Below are 17,216 nucleotides of genomic sequence, written 5' to 3'. Positions count from 1 at the left end.
CTTGGTGTTTGAGATCAGGTGCTCTTGGTATTTGAGAGCTTTTACAATTGGTGTTTGAGAGCTGGTGCTCTTGGTGTTTGAGATCAGGTACTCTTGGTATTTGAGACCTGGTACAATTGGTGTTTGAGAGCTGGTGCTCTTGGTGCTTGAGGGCTGGTGCTCTTGGTTTTGAGATCTGCTGCTCTTGGTGTTTAAGACCTGGTGCTCTTGGTGTTTGAGACCTGGTTGTCCTGGAGTTTGAGAACTGGTGCTCTTGCAGTTTGAGAAATGGTGATCTTGGTGTTTGAGACCTGGTGTTCTTATGTTTGACACCTGGTGCTCATGGTTTTTGAGACCTGCCGCTCCTGGTGTTTGAGTCCTGGTACACATGTTCTTTGAGACCTGGTTTTCTTGGTGTTTGAGACCTGGTGCTCATGGTGTTTGAGACCTGGTGCTCCTGGTGTTTGAGTCCTGGTACAATTGGTGCTTGAGAGCTGGTGCTCTTGGTGTTTGAGACCTTGTGCTCTTTGTGTTGAGATCTGCTGCTCTTGGTGTTTAAGACTGGTGCTCTTGGTGTTTGAGACCTGGTTGTCCTGGTGTTTGAGACCTGGTGCTCTTGCTGTTTGAGACCTGGTGAAGTTAGTGTTTGAGACCTGCTGCTCTTGGTGTTTGAGACCTGGTACACTTGATGTTTGAGACCTGGTACACTTAGTGTTTGAGACTTGGTGGTCTTGGTGTTTGAGACCTGGTACACTTGGGGTTTGAGACCTGGTACACTTGGTGTTTGAGACCTTCTGGTCTTGGTATTAGAGACCTGGTACACTTGGTTTTTGAGACCGGGTGCTCTTGGTGTTTTAGACCTGCTGCTCCTTATGTTTGAGACCTGGTGCTCTTGGAGTTTGAGATCTGGTGCCCTTGGTGATTGAGACCTGGTTGACTTGGTGTTTGAGACCTAGTGGTCTTGGTTTTTGAGACCTGCAGCTCTAGGTGTTTGAGACGTAGTGCTATTGGTGTTTGAGACCTGGTTGTCTTGGTGTTTGAGACCTGGTACACTTGGTGTTTGAGAGCTGGTGCTCTGGGTGTTTGAGTTCTGGTGCCCTTGGTGTTTGAGACCTGCTAATCTTGGTGTTTGAGTCCTGCTGCTCTTGGTGTTTAAGACCTGGTGATCTTGGTGTTTGTAGCTGGTTGTCTTGGTGTTTGCGAACTGCTGCTCTTGGAGTTTGAGACCTGGTGCTCTTGGAGTTTGTCAACTGGTGATCTTGGTGTTTGAGACCGGGTGATCATGGTGTTTGAGACCTGGTACTCTTGGCGTTTGGGACCTGGTGGTCTTGGCATTTGAGACCTCGTTGTGTTGGTGTTTGAGACCTGGTGGTCTTGGCATTTGAGATCTGGAGCTATTGGTGTTTGAGACCTGGTCATCTTGGTGTTTGAGAACTGGTGCTCTTGCTTTTTGAGAACTGTTTTTCATGGTGTTTGAGACCTGTTGGTCTTGGTGTTTGAGACATGGTGCACTTGGTGTTTGAGACCTGGTGGTTTTGGTGTTTGAGACCAGGTGATCTTGGTGTTTGAGACCTGGTGATTTTGGTGTTTGAGAGCTGGTGCTCTTGTTGTTTGAGACCTGGTGGCCTTGGTGTTTGAGACCTGGTGGTCTTGTTGTTTGAAATATTGTGCTATTGGTTTTTGATACCTGGTGATCTTGGTGTTTGAAACCCGGTGGTCTTTATGTTTGAGACCTGGTGCTCATGGTGTTTGAGACCTGGTGCTCTTGGTGTTTGAGTCCTGGTAGACTTCTTCTTTGAGACCTGGTTGTCTTGGTGTTTGAGACTTGGTGCTCTTGGAGTTTGAGATCGGGATCTCTTGGTGTTTGAGACATGGTACGATTGGTGTTTGAGAGCTGTTGCTCTTGGTGTTTGAGACCTGGTGCTCTTGTTGTTTAAAACCTGGTGATCTTGGTGGATGAGACCTGGTGCGCTTGGAGTTTGAGTTCTGGTGCTCTTGGCATTTGAGACCTGGTGCTCTTCGTGTTTGAGACCTGGTGGTATTCGTGTTTGAGACCTGGTGGTCTTGGTGTTTGAGACCCGGTGCTCTTGGTGTGTGAGACCTGGTACACTTGGTTTTTGAGACCTGGTGCTCTTGGTGTTTGAGACCCTGTGCTCCTGGTGTTTGAGACCAGGTGCTCTTGGAGGTTGAGACCTGGTGCTCTTTGTGATTGAGACCTGGTTGACTTGATGTTTGAGACCTGGTGCTTTTGGTGCTTGAGACCTGGTCGTCTTGGTATTTGAGACGTGGTAAACTTGGCATTTGAGAGCAGGTGCTCTGAGTTTTTGAGTTCTGGTGCTCTTGGTGTTTGAGACCTGGTTTTCTTGGTGTTTGAGACCTCGTGCTCTTGGTGTCTAAGACCTGGTGATCTTGGTGTTTGAGAGCTGGTTGTCTTGGTGTTCGAGACCTGCTGCTCTTGGAATTTGAGATCTGGTGCTCTTGGTGTTTGAGACCTGGTGATCCTGATGTTTGAGACCTGGTACACTTGTTTTTGAGACCTGCTGCTCCTGATGTTTGAGACCTGGTGCTCTTGGAGGTGGAGATCTGGTGCTCTTGGTGTTTGAGACCTTCAGCTCTAGGTTTTTGAGACCTAGTGCAATTGGTGCTTGAGACCTGGTTGTCTTGGTGTTTGAGATCTGGTACACTTGGTGTTTGAGAGCTGCTGCTCTGGGTGTTTGAGTTCTGGTGCTCTTGGTGTTTGAGACCTGGTGGTCTTGTTGTTTGATACCTGGTGATCTTGGTATTTGAAACCTGGTGGTCTTTATGTTTGAGACCTGGTGCTCAGGGTGTTTGAGACTTGGTGCTCTTGATGCTTGAGTCCTCTAACACTTCTTGTTTGAGACCTGGTTGTCTTGGTGTTTGAGAGCTGGTGCTCTTGGAGTTTGAGATCGGGTGCTCTTTGTGTTTGAGACATGGTACAATTGGTGATTGAGAGCTGGTGCTCTTGGTGTTTGAGACCTGGTGCTCATGGTGTTTGAGACCTGGTGCTCTTGGCGTTTGATAACTGGTGATCTTGGTGTTTGAAACCGGGTGGTCTTTATGTTTGAGACCTGGTGCTCAGGGTGTTTGAGACTTGGTGCTCTTGGTCTTTGAGTCCTCTAACACTTCTTGTTTGAGACCTGGTTGTCTTGGTGTTTGAGACCTGGTGCTCCTGGAGTTTGAGATCGGGTGCTCTTTGTGTTTGAGACATGGTACAATTGGTGTTTGACAGCTGGTGCTCTTGGTGTTTGAGACGTGGTGCTCATGGTGTTTGAGACCTGGTGCTCTTTGCGTTTGATACCTGGTGATCTTGGTGTTTGAAATCTGGTGGTCTTTATGTTTGAGACCTGGTGCTCAGGCTGTTTGAGACCTGGTGCTCTTGGTGTTTGAATCCTCTAACAATTCTTGTTTGAGACCTGGTTGTCTTGGCGTTTGAGACCTGGTGCTCTTGGAGTTTGAGATCGGATGCTCTTTGTGTTTGAGACATGGTACAATTGGTGTTTGAGAGCTGGTGCTCTTGGTGTTTGAGATCAGGTGCTCTTGGTATTTGAGACCTGGTATAATTGGTGTTTGAGAGCTGTTGCTCTTGGTGTTTGAGACCTGGTGCTCTTGGTTTTGAGATCTGCTGCTCTTGGTTTTTAAGACCTGGTGCTCTTGTTGTTTGAGACCTGGTTGTCCTGGAGTTTGAGACCTTGTGCTCTTACTGTTTGACACCTGGTGATCTTGGTATTTGAGACCTCGTGGTCTTTATGTTTGAGACCTGGTGTTCATGGTGTTTGAGACCTGCCGCTCCTGGTGTTTGAGTCCTGGTACACATGCTGTTTGAGAGCTGGTTTTCTTGGTGTTTGAGACCTGGTGCTCATGGTGTTTGAGACCTGGTGCTCCTGGTGTTTGAGTCCTGGTACAAGTGGTGCTTGAGAGCTGGTGCTCTTGGTGTTTGAGAACTGTTGCTCTTGGTGTTTAAGACCTGGTGGTCTTGGTATTTGAGACCTGGTGGTCTTTATGTTTGAGATTTGGTGCTCATGGTGTTGAGACCTGGTGCTCCTGGTGTTTGAGTCCTGGTACACATGTTGTTTGAGATCTGGTTTTCTTGGTGTTTGAGACCTGGTGCTCTTGGTTATTGAGATCAGGTGCTCTTGGTATTGGATCGCTGGTACAATTGGTGTTTGAGAGCTGGTGCTCTTGGTGTTTGTGATCAGGTTCTCTTGGTATTTGAGACCTGGTACAACTGGTGTTTAAGAGCTGGTGCTCTTGGTGTTTGAGAGCTGGTGCTGTTGGTTTTGAGATCTGCTGCTCTTGGTGTTTAAGATCTTGTGCTCCTGGTGTTTGAGACCTGGTGGTCCTGGTGTTGGAGAACTGGTGCTCTTGCAGTTTGAGACCTGGTGATCTTGGTGTTTGAGACCTGGTGGTCTTATGTTTGACACCTGGTGCTCATGGTTTTTGAGACCTGCTGCTCCTGGTGTTTGAGTCCTGGTACACATGTTGTTTGAGACCTGGTTTTCTTGGTGTTTGAGACCTGGTTCTCATGGTGTTTGAGACCTGGTGCTCCTGGTGTTTGAGTCCTGGTACAGTTGGTGCTTGAGAGCTGGTGCTCTTGGTGTTGAGATCTGCTGCTCTTGGTGTTTAAGACTGGTGCTCTTGGTGTTTGAGACCTGGTTGTCCTGGTGTTTGAGACCTGGTGCTCTTGCTGTTTGAGACCTGGTGAAGTTAGTGTTTGAGACCTGGTGCTCTTGGTGTTTGAGACCTGGTACACTTGGTGTTTGAGACCTGCTACACTTAGTGTTTGAGACTTTGTACACTTGGTGTTTGAGACCTTCTGGTCTTGGTATTAGAGACCTGGTACACTTGGTTTTTGAGACCGGGTGCTCTTGCTGTTTGAGACCTGGTGAAGTTAGTGTTTGAGACCTGGTGCTCTTGGTGTTTGAGACCTGGTACACTTGGTGTTTGAGACCTGCTACACTTAGTGTTTGAGACTTGGTACACTTGGTGTTTGAGACCTTCTGGTCTTGGTATTAAAGACCTGGTACACTTGGTTTTTGAGACCGGGTGCTCTTGGTGTTTTAGACCTGCTGCTCCTGATGTTTGAGACGTGGTGCTCTTGGAGTTTGAGATCTGGTGCCATTGGTGATTGAGACCTGGTTGACTTGGTGTTTGAGACCTAGTGGTCTTGGTGTTTGAGACCTGCTGCTCTTGGTGTTTGAGACCTTGTCTTCATTGGTGTTTGCGATCTGGAGCTATTTGTGTTTGAGACCTGTTGATCCTGGTGTTTGAGACCTGGTGGTCTTTGTGTTTGATACCTGGTACACTTGCTGTTTGAGATCTAGTGCTATTGGTGTTTGGGAGCTGGTGCTCTTGGTGCTTGATAGCTGGTTCTCTTCATGTTTAAGACCTGGTGATCTTGGTGTTTGAGACCTGGTGGTCTTTATGTCTGAGACCTGGTGCTCATGGTGTTTGTGAGCTGGTGCTCTTGGTGTTTGCGACCTGCTGCTCTTGGTGTTTGAGACCTGTTGCTCTTGAAATTTGAGACCGGGTGATCTGATTGTTAGAGACCTCATGGTCGTGGTGTTTGAAACCTGGTGCTCCTGCTGTTTGATACCTGGTGGTCTTGGTGTTTGAGACCTGGTGCACTTTGTGTTTGAGACCTGGTAAACTTGGTGTTTGAGACCTGCTGGTCTTGGTGTTTGAAACCTGGTGCTAATGGTTTTTGAGAGCTGGTGCTCTCGGTGTTTGTGACCTGGTTGTCTTGGTGTTTGAGACCTGGTGATCTTGGTGTTTGAGACCTGGTGCTCTTGGTGTTTGAGAACTGGTGCTCTTAGTGTTTGAGATCAGGTGCTCTTGGTGTTTGAGACCTGGTACAATTGGTATTTGAGAGCTGGTGACCCTGGTGTTTGAGACCTGTTGCTCTTGGTGTTTGAGATCTGCTGCTCTTGTTGTTTAAGACCTGGTGATCTTGGTGTTTGAGACCTGGTGGTCTTTATGTTTGAGACCTGGTGCTCATGGTGTTTGAGACCTGGTGCTCTTGGTTTTGGTGTCCTGGTACACTTGTTGTTTGATAACTGGTGACCTTGGTGTTTGAGACCTGGTGCTCCTGGGGTTTGAGATCGGGTGCTCTTCGTGTTTGAACCCCCCTACAATTGGTTTTTGAGACCTGGTGCTCTTGGTGTTTGAGACCAGGTGCTCTTGGTGTTTGAGATCTGCTGCTCTTGGTGTTTAAGACCTCGTGATCTTGTTGTTTGAGAGCTCGTTGTCGTGGTGTATGATAACTGGTGATCTTGGTGTTTGAGGCCTGCTGCTCTTGGTGTTTGAGAACTGGTGCTCTTGCTTTTTGTGACCTGGTGATCTTGGTGATTGAGACCTGGTGATCATGGTGTTTGAGTCCTTGTGCTCTTGCCATTTGAGAACTGGTGCTCTTGGTGTTTGAGATCTGGTACACTTGGTGTTTGAGTCTTGGTACACTTGGTGTTTGAGACATGGTGGTCTTGGTGTTTGCGACCTGCTGCTCTTGGTGTTTGAGACCTGTTGATCTTGCTGTTTGAGACCGGGTGATATGATTGTTAGAGACCTGATGGTCGTGGTGTTTGAAACCTGGTGCTCCTGCTCTTTGAGACCTGGTGGTCTTGGTGTTTGAGACCTGGTGCACTTTGTGTTTGTTACCTGGTTGTCTTGGTGTTTGAGACCTGGTGATCTTGGTGTTTGAGACATGGTGCTATTGGTTTTTGTGACCTGGTGCTCTTAGTGTTTCAGATCAGGTGCTATTGGTGTTTGAGACCCGGCACAATTGGTATTTGAGAGCTGGTGCTCCTGGTGTTTGAGACCTGTTGCTCTTGGTGTTTGAGATCTGCTGATCTTGGTGTTTAAGACCTGGTGATCTTGGTGTTTGAGACCTGGTGTTCTTTACGATTGAGACCTGGTGCTCATGGTGTTTGAGACCTGGTGCTCTTGGTGTTTGAGATCTGCTGCTCTTGGTGTTTAAGACCTCGTGCTCTTGTTGTTTGAGAGCTGGTTGTCTTGGTGTATGATAACTGGTGATCTTGGTGTTTGAGGCCTGCTGCTCTTGCTGTTTGAGAACTGGTGCTCTTGATGTTTGTGACCTTGGTGATCTTGGTGACTGAGACCTGGTGATCATGGTGTTTGAGTCCTTGTGCTCTTTCTGTTTGAGAACTGGTGCTCTTGGTGTTTGAGATCTGGTACACTTGTTGTTTGAGACATGGTGGTCTTCGTGTTTGAGACCTGGTGCTCTTGGTGTTTAAGACCTCGTGCTCTTGTTGTTTGAGAGCTGGTTTTCTTGGTGTTTGATAACTGGTTCTCTTGATGTTTGAGGCCTGCTGCTCTTGGTGTTTGAGAACTGGTGCTCTTGCTGTTTGTGACCTGGTGATCTTGGTGCTTGAGACCTGTTGATCATGGTGTTTGAGTCCTTGTGCTCTTGCTGGTTGAGACCTGGTGCTCTTGGTGTTTGAGATCTGGTGCACTTAGTGTATGAGATCAGGTGCTCTTGGTGTTTGAGATCTGCTGCTCTTGGTGTTTAACACCTGGTGATCTTGGTGTTTGAGACCTGGTGGTCTTTATGTCTGAGACCTGGTGCTCATGCTGTTTGAGACATGGTGCTCTTTGTGTTTGCGACCTGCTGCTCTTGGTGTTTGAGACCTGTTGCTCTTGCTGTTTGAGACCGGGTGATCTGAATATTAGAGACCTGATGGTCGTGGTGTTTGAGACCTGGTCCTCCGGCTGTTTGAGACCAGGTGGTCTTGGTGTTTGAGACCTGGTAAACTTGGTGTTTGAGACCAGCTGGTCTTGGTGTTTGAGACCTGGTGCTATTGGTTTTTGAGACCTGGTGCTCTTGGTGTTTGTGACCTGGTGGTCTTGGTGTTTGAGACCTGGTGATCTTGGTGTTTGAGACCTGGTGCTCTTGCTGTTTGAGACCGGGTGATCTGATTGTTAGAGACCTGATGGTCGTGGTTTTTGAAACCTGGTGCTCCTGCTGTTTGAGACCTGGTGGTGTTGCTGTTTGAGACCTGGTGCACTTTATGTTTGAGACCTGGTAAACTTGGTGTTTGAGACCTGCTGGTCTTGGTGTTTGAGAGCTGGTGCTATTGGTTTTTGAGACCTTTTGCTCTTGGTGTTTGTGACCTGGTTGTCTTGGTGTTTGAGACCTGGTGATCTTGGTGTTTGTGACCTGGTGCTCTTGGTGTTTGAGACCTGGTGCTCTTAGTGTTTGAGATCTGGTGCTCTTGGTGTTTGAGATTTGGTACAATTGGTATTTGAGAGCTGGTGCTCCTGTTGTTTGAGACCTGTTGCTCTTGGTGTTTGAGATCTGCTGCTCATGGTATTTAAGTCCTGGTGATCTTGGTGTTTGAGACCTGGTGGTCTTTATGTTTGAGACCTGGTGCTCATGGTGTTTGAGACTTGGTGCTCTTGGTTTTGGTGTCCTGGTACACTTGTTGTTTGATAACTGGTGACCTTGTTGTTTGTGACCTGGTGCTCCTGGGGTTTGAGATCGGGTGCTCTTGGTGTTTGAGATCTGCTGTTCTTGGTGTTTAAGACCTCGTCCTCTTGTTGTTTGAGAGCTGGTTGTCTTGGTGTTTGATAACTGGTGCTCTTGATGTTTGAGGGCTGCTGCTCTTGGTGTTCGAGAACTGGTGCTCTTGCTCTTTGTGACCTGGTGATCTTGGTGATTGAGACCAGGTGATCATGGTGTTTGAGTCCTTGTGCTCTTGTTGGTTGAGACCTGGTGATCTTGGTGTTTGAGACCGGGTGCACTTAGTGTTTGAGACCTTGCAAACTTGATTTCTGATACCTGGTGCTATTGGTTTTTGAGACCTAGTGCTCTTGGTGTTTGAGATATGGTGCTCTTGGTTTTTGAGACCTGGTTATTTTGGAGTTTGATACCTGGTGCTCTTGATGTTTGAGACCTGGTGATTTTGGGGTTTGAGACCTGGTTCCCTTGGTTTTTGAGACCTGGTGCTCATGGTGTTTGAGAGCTGGTGCTCTTGGTGTTTGAGTCCTGGTACACTTATTGTTTGAGACCTGGTTGTCTTGGTGTTTGGGACCTGGTGCTCTTGCATTTTGAAATGGGGTGCTCTTGTTGTTTGAGACCTGGTACAATTGGTGTTTGAGACGTGGTGCTCTTGGTGTTTGAGACCTGGTTGTCTTGGTGTTTGAGACCTGGTGCTCTTGGTGTTTGAGACCTGCTGCTCTTCGTGTTTGAGACCTGTTGCTCTTGCTGTTTGAGACCTGGTGATCTGGGTGTTAGAGTCCTGATGGTCATGGTGTTTGAGACCTGGTGCTCCTGCTGTTTGAGACCTGGTGTTATTGGTGTTTGAGACCTGGTGCACTTGGTGTTTGAGACCTGCTGGTCTTGATGTTTGAGACCTGGTGCTATTGGTTTTTGAGACCTGGTGCTCTTGGTGTTTGTGACTTGGTGGTCTTGGTGTTTGAGACCTGGTAATCTTAGTGTTTAAGAGCTGGTGCTCCTCGTGTTTGAGACCTGGTGCTTTTGGTGTTTGTGACCTGGTGCTCTTAGTGTTTGAGATCAGGTGCTCTTGATGTTTGAGACCTGGTACATTTGGTGTTTGAGAGCTGGTCCTCCTGGTGTTTGAGACCTGTTGCTCCTGGTGTTTGAAATCTGCTGCTCTTGGTGTTTAAGACCTGGTGATCTTCGTGTTTGAGACCTGGTGGTCTTTATGTTTGAGACCTGGTGCTCATGGTGTTTGAGACCTGGTGCTCTTGGTTTTGGTGTCCTGGTACACTTGTTGTTTGATAACTGGTGACCTAGGTGTTTGAGACCTGGTGCTCCTGGGGTTCGAGATCGGGTGCTCTTCGTGTTTGAGACCTGGGACAATTGGTTTTTCGGACATGGTGCTCTTGCTGTTTGAGACCAGGTTTTCTTGGTGTTTGAGATCTGCTGCTCTTGGTGTTTAAGACCTCGTGCTCTTGTTGTTTGAGAGCTGGTTGTCTTGGTGTTTGATAACTGGTGCTCTTGATGTTTGAGGCCTGCTGCTCTTGGTGTTTGAGAACTGGTGCTCTTGCTGTTTGTGACCTGGTGATCTTGGTGATTGAGACCTGGTGATCATGGTGTTTGAGTCCGTGTGCTCTTGCTGTTTGAGACCTGGTGCTCTTGGTGTTTGAGACCTGGTACACTTGGTGTTTCAGTCCTGGTACACTTGGTGTTTGAGACATGGTGGTCTTGGTGTTTGAGACCTGGTGCTCTTGGTGTTTGAGAACTGGTGCCCTTGGTGTTTGAGACCTGCTGCTCTAAGTGTTTGAGAGCTGGAACTCTTGGTGTTTGAGACCTGGTGCTGTTGCTGTCTGAGACATTTTGCTCTTGTTGTTTGAGAGCTTGTGGTGTTGGTGTTTGAGACCTGGGACACGTTGTGTTTGAGACCTGGTTGTCTTGGTGTTTGAGACCAGTTACACTGGGTGCTTGAGAGCTCGTGCTCTTGGTGTTTGAGACCGTGTGCTCTTAGTGATTGAGTCAGGTACACTTGGTGTTTGAGAGTTGGTGCTCTTGGTTTTTGAGGTCAGGTGCTCTTGTTGTTTGAGACCTGGTACAATTGGTGTTTGCGACGTGGTGCTCTGGGTGTTTGAGAGCTGGTTGTCTTGGTGTTTGAGACCTGTTTCTCTTGCTGTTTCAGACCGGGTGATCTTCGTGTTAGAGAACTGATGGTCATGATTTAGACCTGGTGATCATGGTGTTTGAGTCCTTGTGCTCCTGCTGTTTGAGACCTGGTGGTCTTTGTGTTTGAGACCTGGTGCACTTAGTGTTTGAGATCAGGTGCTCTTGGTGTTTGAGATCTGCTGCTCTTGGTGTTTAAGACCTGGTGATCTTGGTGTTTGAGACCTGGTGGTCTTTATGTTTGAGACCTGGTGCTCATGGTGTTTGAGATCTGGTGCTGTTGGTGTTGGTGTCCTGGTACACTTGTTGTTTGATAACTGGTGACCTTGGTGTTTGAGACCTGGTGCTCCTGGGGTTTGAGATCGGGTGCACTTGGTGTTTGAGACCTGGTACAATTGGTTTTTGAGACCTCGTGCTATTGTTGTTTGAGAGCTGGTTGTCTTGGTGTTTGATAACTGGTGAACTTGGTGTTTGAGGCCTGCTGCTCTTGGTGTTTGAGAACTGGTGCTCTTGCTGTTTGTGACCTGGTGATCTTGGTGATTGAGACCTGGTGATCATGGTCTTTGAGTCCTTGTGCTCTTGCTGTTTGAGACCTGGTGCTCTTGTTGTTTGAGATCTGGTATACTTGGTGTTTGAGTCCTGGTACACTTGGTGTTTGAGACATGGTGGTCTTGGTGTTTGAGACCTGGTGCTCTTGGTGTTTAAGACCTCGTGCTCTTGTTGTTTGAGAGCTGGTTGTATTGGTGTTTGATAACTGGTGCTCTTGATGTTTGAGGCCTGCTGCTCAAGGTGTTTGAGAACTTCTGCTCTTGCTGCTTGCGACCTGGTGATCTTGGTGCTTGAGACCTGGTGATCATGGTGTTTGAGTCCTTGTGCTATTGCTGTTTGAGACCTGGTGCTCTTGGTGTTTGAGACCTGGTGCACTTAGTGTTTGAGATCTGTTGCTCTTGGTGTTTGAGATCTGCTGCTCTTGGTGTTTAAGACCTAGTGATCTTGGTGTTTGAGACCTGGTGGTCTTTATGTTTGAGACCTGGTGCTCATGGTGTTTGAGATGTGGTGCTCTTGGTTTTTGAGACCTGCAGCTCTAACTGTTTGAGAGCTGGAACTCTTGGTGTTTGAGACCTGGTGCTGTTGCTGTCTGAGACATTTTGCTCTTGTTGTTTGAGACCTTGTGGTCTTGGTGTTTGAGACCTGGTACACATTGTGTTTGAGACCAGGTTGTCTTGGTGTTTGAGACCAGTTACACTTGGTGCTTGAGAGCTGGTGCTCTTGGTGTTTGAGACCTGGTGCTCTTAGTGATTGAGACAGGTACACTTGGTGTTTGAGAGTTGGTGCTCTTGTTTTTTGAGGTCAGGTGCTCTTGTTGTTTGAGACCTGGTACAATTGGTGTTTGAGACGTGGTGCTCTGGGTGTTTGAGACCTGGTTGTCTTGGTGTTTGAGACCTCGTGCTCTTGGTGTTTTAGACCTGCTGCTCTTGGTGTTTGAGACCTGTTGCACTTGCTGTTTCAGACCGGGAGATCTTCGTGTTAGAGAACTGATGGTCATGATTGAGACCTGGAGTTCATGGTGTTTGAGGCCTTGTGCTCCTGCTGTTTGAGACCTGGTGGTCTTAGTGTTTGAGACCTGGTGCACTTAGTGTTTGAGATCAGGTGCTCTTGGTGTTTGAGATCTGCTGCTCTTGTTGTTTAAGACCTGGTGATCTTGGTGTTTGAGACCTGGTGGTCTTTATGTTTGAGACCTGGTGCTCATGGTGTTTGAGACCTGGTGCTCTTGGTGTTGGTGCCCTGGTACACTTGTTGTTTGATAACTGGTGGCCTTGGCGTTTGAGACCTGGTGCTCCTGGGGTTTGAGATCGGGTGCTCTTCGTGTTTGAGACCTGGTACAATTGGTTTTTGAGACCTCGTGCTCTTGGTGTTTGAGACCAGGTGCTCTTGGTGTTTGAGATCTGCTGTTCTTGGTGTTTAAGACATCGTGCTCTTGTTGTTTGAGAGCTGGTTGTCTTGGTGTTTGATAACTGGTGATATTGGTGTTTGAGGCCTGCTGCTCTTGGTGTTTGAGAACTGGTGCTCTTGCTGTTTGTGACCTGGTGATCTTGGTGATTGAGACCTGGTGATCATGGTCTTTCAGTCCTTGTGCTCTTGCTGTTTGAGACCTGGTGCTCTTGGTGTTTGAGATCTGGTACACTTGGTGTTTGAGTCCTGGTACACTTGGTGTTTGAGACATGGTGGTCTTGGTGTTTGAGACCTGGTGCTCTTGGTGTTTAAGACCTCGTGCTCTTGTTGTTTGAGAGCTGGTTGTCTTGGTGTTTGATAACTGGTGCTCCTGATGTTTGAGGCCTGCTGCTCTTGGTTTTTGAGACCTGGTGCTCTTGCTGTTTGTGACCTGTTGATTTTGGTGATTGAGACCTGGTGATCATGGTATTTGAGTCCTTGTGCTCTTGATGGTTGAGACCTGGTGCTCTTGGTGTTTGAGACCTGGTGCTCTTAGTGATTGAGACAGGTACACTTGGTGTTTGAGAGTTGGTGCTCTTGGTTTTTGAGGTCAGGTGCTCTTGTTGTTTGAGACCTGGTACAATTGGTGTTTGAGACGTGGTGCTCTGGGTGTTTGAGACCTGGTTGTCTTGGTGTTTGAGACCTGGTGCACTTGGTGTTTTAGACCTGCTGCTCTTGGTGTTTGAGACCTGTTGCTCTTGCTGTTTCAGACTGGGAGATCTTCGTGTTAGAGAACTGATGGTCATGATTGAGACCTGGTGATCATGGTGTTTGAGACCTTGTGGTCTTGGTGTTTGAGACCTGGTGGACTTAGTGTTTGAGAACAGGTGCTCTTGGTGTTTGAGATCTGCTGCTCTTGGTGTTTAAGACCTTGTGATCTTGGTGTTTGAGACCTGGTGCTCTTGGTGTTTAAGACCTCGTGCTCTTGTTGTTTGAGAGCTGGTTGTCTTGGTGTTTGATAACTGGTGCTCCTGATGTTTGAGGCCTGCTGCTCTTGGTTTTTGAGAACTGGTGCTCTTGGTGTTTTAGACCTGCTGCTCTTGGTGTTTGAGACCTGTTGCTCTTGCTGTTTCAGACTGGGAGATCTTCGTGTTAGAGAACTGATGGTCATGATTGAGACCTGGTGATCATGGTGTTTGAGACCTTGTGGTCTTGGTGTTTGAGACCTGGTGGACCTAGTGTTTGAGATCAGGTGCTCTTGGTGTTTGAGATCTGCTGCTCTTGGTGTTTAAGACCTTGTGATCTTGGTGTTTCAGACCTGGTGGTTTTTATGTTTGAGACCTGGTGCTCATGGTGTTTGAGACCTAATGCTCTTGGTTATTGGTGTCCTGGTACACTTGTTGTTTGATAACTGGTGGCCTTGGTGTTTGAGACCTGGTGCTCCTCAGGTTTGAGATCGGGTGCTCTTCGTGTTTGAGACCTGGTACAATTGGTTTTTGAGACCTGGTGCTCTTGGTGTTTGAGACCAGGTGCTCTTGGTGTTTGAGATCTGCTGCTCTTGGTGTTTAAGACCTGGTGATCTTGGTGTTTGAGACCTGGTGGTCTTTATGTTTGAGACCTGGTGCTCATGGTGTTTGAGACCTGGTGCTCTTGGTGTTGGTGTCCTGGTACACTTGTTGTTTGATAACTGGTGGCCTTGGTGTTTGAGACCTGGTGCTCCTCGGGTTTGAGATCGGGTGCTCTTCGTGTTTGAGACCTGGTACAATTGGTTTCTGAGACCTGGTGCTCTTGGTGTTTGAGACCAGGTGCTCTTGGTGTTTGAGATCTGCTGCTCTTGGTGTTTAAGACCTCGTGCTCTTGTTGTTTGAGAGCTGGTTGTCTTGTTGTTTGATAACTGGTGATCTTGGTGTTTGAGGCCTGCTGCTCTTGGTGTTTGAGAACTGGTGCTCTTGCTGTTTGTGAACTGGTGATCTTGGTGATTGAGACCTGGTTATCATGGTCTTTCAGTCCTTGTGCTCTTGCTGTTTGAGACCTGGTGCTCTTGGTGTATGGGACCTGGTGCCCTTAGTGTTTGAGATCAGGTGCTCTTGGTGTTTAAGACCTCGTGCTCTTGTTGTTTGAGAGCTGGTTGTCTTGTTGTTTGATAACTGGTGCTCTTGATGTTTGAGGCCTGCTGCTCTTGGTGTTTGAGAACTGGTGCTCTTGCTGTTTGTGACCTGGTGATCTTGGTGCTTGAGACCTGGTGATCATGGTGTTTGAGTCCTTGTTCTCTTGCTGTTTGAGACCTGGTGCTCTTGGTGTATGAGACCTGGTGCCCTTAGTGTTTGAGATCATGTGCTCTTGGTGTTTGAGATCTGCTGCTCTTGGTGTTTAAGACCTGGTGATCTTGGTGTTTGAGACCTGGTGGTCTTTATGTTTGAGACCTGGTGCTCATGGTGTTTGAGATCTGTTGCTCTTGGTGTTTGAGACCTGGTGCTCTAAGTGTTTTAGAGCTGGAACTCTTGGTGTTTGAGACCTGGTGCTGTTGCTCTCTGAGACATTTTGCTCCTGTTGTTTGAGACCTTGTGGTCTTCGTTTTTGAGACCTGTTACACATTGTGTTTGTGACCTGGTTGTCTTGGTGTTTGAGACCAGTTACACTTGGTGCTTGAGAGCTGCTGCTCTTGGTGCTTGAGAGCTGGTGCTCTTGGTGTTTGAGACCTGGTACAATTGGTGTTTGAGACGTGGTGCTCTGGGTGTTTGAGACCTGGTTGTCTTGGTGTTTGAGACCTCGTGCTCTTGGTGTTTTAGACCTGCTGCTCTTGGTGTTTGAGACCTGTTGCACTTGCTGTTTCAGACCGGGAGATCTTCGTGTTAGAGAACTGATGGTCATGATTGAGACCTGGTGATCATGGTGTTTGAGTCCTTGTGCTCCTGCTGTTTGAGACCTGGTGGTCTTAGTGTTTGAGACCTGGTGCACTTAGTGTTTGAGATCAGGTGCTCTTGGTGTTTGAGATCTGCTGCTCTTGGTGTTTAAGACCTGGTGATCTTGGTGTTTGAGACCTGGTGGTCTTTATGTTTGAGACCTTGTGCTCTTGCTGTTTGAGACCTGGTGCTCTTGGTGTTGGTGTCCTGGTACACTTGGTGTTTGTGTCCTGGTACACTTGGTGTTTGAGACATGGTGGTCTTGGTGTTTGAGACCTGGTGCTTTTGGTGTTTAAGACCTCGTGCTCTTGTTGTTTGAGAGCTGGTTGTCTTGGTGTTTGATAACTGGTGCTCCCGATGTTTGAGGCCTGCTGCTCTTGTTTTTTGAGACCTGGTGCTCTTGCTGTTTGTGACCTGGTGATCTTGGTGATTGAGACCTGGTGCTCTTGGTGTTTGAGACCTGGTGCTCTTAGTGATTGAGACAGGTACACTTGGTGTTTGAGAGTTGGTGCTCTTGGTTTTTGAGGTCAGGTGCTCTTGTTGTTTGAGGCCTGGTACAATTGGTGTTTGAGACGTGGTGCTCTGGGTGTTTGAGACCTGGTTGTCTTGGTGTTTGAGACCTGGTGCTCTTGGTGTTTTAGACCTGCTGCTCTTGGTGTTTGAGACCTGTTGCTCTTGCTGTTTCAGACTGGGAGATCTTCGTGTTAGAGAACTGATGGTCATGATTGAGACCTGGTGATCATGGTGTTTGAGTCCTTGTGCTCCTGCTGTTTGAGACCTTGTGGTCTTGGTGTTCGAGACCTGGTGGACGTAGTGTTTGAGATCAGGTGCTTTTGGTGTTTGAGATCTGCTGCTCTTGGTGTTTAAGACCTGGTGATCTTGGTGTTTGAGACCTTTTGGTCTTTAAGTTTGAGACCTGGTGCTAATGGTGTTTGAGACCTGGTGCTCTTGGTGGTGGTGTCCTGGTACACTTGTTGTTTGATAACTGGTGGCCTTGGTGTTTGAGACCTGGTGCTCCTCGGGTTTGAGATCGGGTGCTCTTCGTGTTTGAGACCTGGCACAATTGGTTTTTGAGACCTGGTGCTCTTGGTGTTTGAGACCAGGTGCTCTTGGTGTTTGAGATCTGCTACTCTTGGTGTTTAAGACCTCGTGCTCTTGTTGTTTGAGAGCTGGTTGTCTTGGTGTTTGATAACTGGTGATCTTGGTGTTTGAGGCCTGCTGCTCTTGGTGTTTGAGAACTGGTGCTCTTGCTGTTTGTGACATGGTGATCTTGGTGATTGAGACCTGGTGATCATGGTCTTTGAGTCCTTGTGCTCTTGCTGTTTGAGAACTGGTGCTCTTGGTGTTTGAGATCTGGTACACCTGGTGTGTGAGTCCTGGTACACTTGGTGTTTGAGACATGGTGGTCTTGGTGTTGGAGTCCTGGTGCTCTTGGTGTTTAAGACCTTGTGCTCTTGTTGTTTGAGAGCTGGTTGTCTTGGTGTTTGATAACTGGTGCTCTTGATGTTTGAGGCCTGCTGCTCTTGCTGTTTGAGAACTTGTGCTCTTGCTGTTTGTGACCTGGTGATCTTGGTGCTTGAGACCTGGTGATCATGGTGTTTGAGTCCTTGTGCTCTTGCTGTTTGAGACCTGGTGCTCTTGGTGTTTGAGACCTGGTGCCCTTAGTGTTTGAGATCAGGTGCTCTTGGTGTTTGAGATCTGCTGCACTTGGTGTTTAAGACCTGGTGGTCTTGGTGTTTGAGACCTGGTGGTCTTTATGTTTGAGACCTGGT

Source organism: Carcharodon carcharias, chromosome 11 (assembly GCF_017639515.1).
Source record: "Carcharodon carcharias isolate sCarCar2 chromosome 11, sCarCar2.pri, whole genome shotgun sequence".
NCBI lineage: Eukaryota > Metazoa > Chordata > Chondrichthyes > Lamniformes > Lamnidae > Carcharodon > Carcharodon carcharias.
The sequence above is the reverse complement of the archived record's forward strand: the minus strand, read 5'-3'. Positions refer to the sequence as shown.